The sequence below is a fragment of the Arachis ipaensis genome, chromosome B5, assembly GCF_059453495.1.
Source record: "Arachis ipaensis isolate K30076 ecotype BB chromosome B5, ASM5945349v1, whole genome shotgun sequence".
Taxonomy (NCBI): Eukaryota; Viridiplantae; Streptophyta; class Magnoliopsida; order Fabales; family Fabaceae; genus Arachis; species Arachis ipaensis.
Genome location: NC_142440.1, coordinates 98,758,137 through 98,760,634, shown reverse-complemented (window position 1 = coordinate 98,760,634; position 2,498 = coordinate 98,758,137).

The following is a 2,498-nucleotide window of genomic DNA, read 5'->3' as shown; positions in this document are numbered from 1 at the left end:
TAACAACTACTTCCGTTCCACCTTAGATTGAATGAGTATCTCTTGGATCTCTTAATCAGAATCTTAGTGGTATAAGTTAGATTGATGGCGGCATTCCTGAGAGTCCGGAAAGTCTAAACCTTGTCTGTGGTATTCCGAGTAGGACTTTGGGATTGAATGACTGTGACGAACTTCAAACTCGCGAGTGCTGGGCGTAGTGACAGACGCAAAAGGAGAGTGAATCCTATTCCAGTATGATCGAGAACCTCAGATGATTAGTCGTGCTGTGACAGAGCCTTTGGACCATTTTCACAAGAGGATGGGATGCAGCCATTCACAAGGGTGATGCCTCCAGACGATTAGCCATGCAGTGACAGCACATCGGACCATTTTCCAGAGAGGATACAAAGTAACCATTGACAACGGTGATGTCCTTACATAAAGCCAGCCATGGAAAGGAGTAAGACTGATTGGATGAAGACAGCAGGAAAGCAAAAGTTCAGAGGAACGAAAGCATCTCTATACACTTATCTGAAATTCTCACCAATGATATACATAAGTGTTTCTATCCTTATTTTCTATCTATTTATTATTTATGTTCGAAAACTCCATAACTATTTTATATCCGCCTGACTGAGATTTACAAGGTGACCATAGCTTGCTTCATACCAACAATCTCCGTGGGATCGACCCTTACTCATGTAAGGTTTATTACTTGGACGACCCAGTGCACTTGCTGGTTAGTTGTATCGAAGTTGTGAATGAAAAACGATTTATTAAGACGTGCGTACAGAGTTTTTGGCGCCATTGCCTGAGATCACAATTTCGTGCACCAAGTTTTTGGCACCGTTGCCGGGGATTGTTCGAGTTTGGACAACTGACAGTTCATCTTGTTGCTCAGATTAGGTAATTTTCTTTTTGTTTTCTTTTCAAAAAATTTTCAAAAATCTTTCAAAAATTTCTCATCTGTTTTCGAAAAAAAAATGTTTTCAAAAAAATATATTTTTCTTAAGAATTTTTAAGAATGAATTCTAGTGTTTCATGATAATTTGTTGAATCCTGGCTGGCTGTGAAGCCATGTCCAAATTCCTTTGGACTGAGGATTCAACTAATCACTTCAATGCATGTAATAGCATACTAAAGCTTGGCTGGCTATTAAGCCATGCCTAACCCTCAGATTGGAGCTTTAGACTAAAGAGCACAAGATTCCTGGAATTCATATTAAAAATTTTGTAATCCTTATTTTTCTTTTTCACATTAATTTTCGAAAAATCCAAAAAAATTTAATAAAATCATAAAAATCAAAAATATTTTATGTTTCTTGTTTGAGTCTTGAGTCAAGTTGAAAGTTTGGTGTCAATTGCATTTTCATCTTGCATTTTTCGAAAAAATTCATGCATTCATGGTGTTCTTCATGATCTTCAAGTTGTTCTTGGTAAGTCTTCTTGTTTGATCTTGATGTTTTCTTGTTTTGTGTCTTTTCTGGTTTTTCACATGCATTCTTGCATCCATAGTGTCTGAACATGAAAAATTTTTAAGTTTGGTGTCTTGCATGTTTTCTTTGCATTAAAAATTTTTCAAAAATAAGTTCTTGATGTTCATCTTGATATTCAAAGTGTTCTTGGTGTTCATCTTGACATTCATAGCATTCTTGCATGCATTCATTGTTTTGATCCAAAATTTTCATGCATTGAGTCTTTTTCATGTTTTTCCCTCTCATCATTAAAAATTCAAAAATAAAAAAAAAATATCTTTCCCTTTTTCACTCATAAATTTCGAAAATTTAAGTTGACTTTTTCAAAACTTTTTAAAATCTAGTTGTTTTTATGAGTCAAATCAAATTTTCAATTTAAAAATCTTATCTTTTTCAAAAATCAAATCTTTTTCATTTTTCTTATTTATTTTAGAAAATTTTAAAAATATTTTTCAAAAATATTTTTCTTATCTTTATCTCCTAATTTTCGAAAATAACATCATCAATTAATGTTTTGATTCAAAAATTTCAAGTTTGTTACTTGCTTGTTAAGAAAGATTCAAACTTTGAGTTCTAGAATCATATCTTGTGATTTCTTGTGAATCAAGTTATTAATTGTGATTTTAAAAATCAAATCTTTTTCAAAACTAATTTCAATCATATCTTTTCAAAAATATCTCTTTATCTTATCTTTTTCAAAATTTGATTTTAAAATATCCTTTCTAACTTCTTATCTTCTTATCTTTTCAAAATTGATTTTCAAATTTGTTTCAACTAACTAACTAACTTTTTGTTTGTTTCTTATCTTTTTCAAAACTACCTAATTAACTCTCTCTCTCTAATTTTTGAAAATATCTTCCCTCTTTTTCAAAATTTCTTTTTAATTAACTAATTATTTTAATTTTTTATTTTAATTTTCGAAAAATTACTAACCTTTTTCAAAAACTATTTTCGAAAATCACTAACTCTTTTTCAAAAATAATTTTCGAAAATTCTCCTTCTCTCTCATCTCCTTCTATTTATTTATTCATCTACTAACACCTCT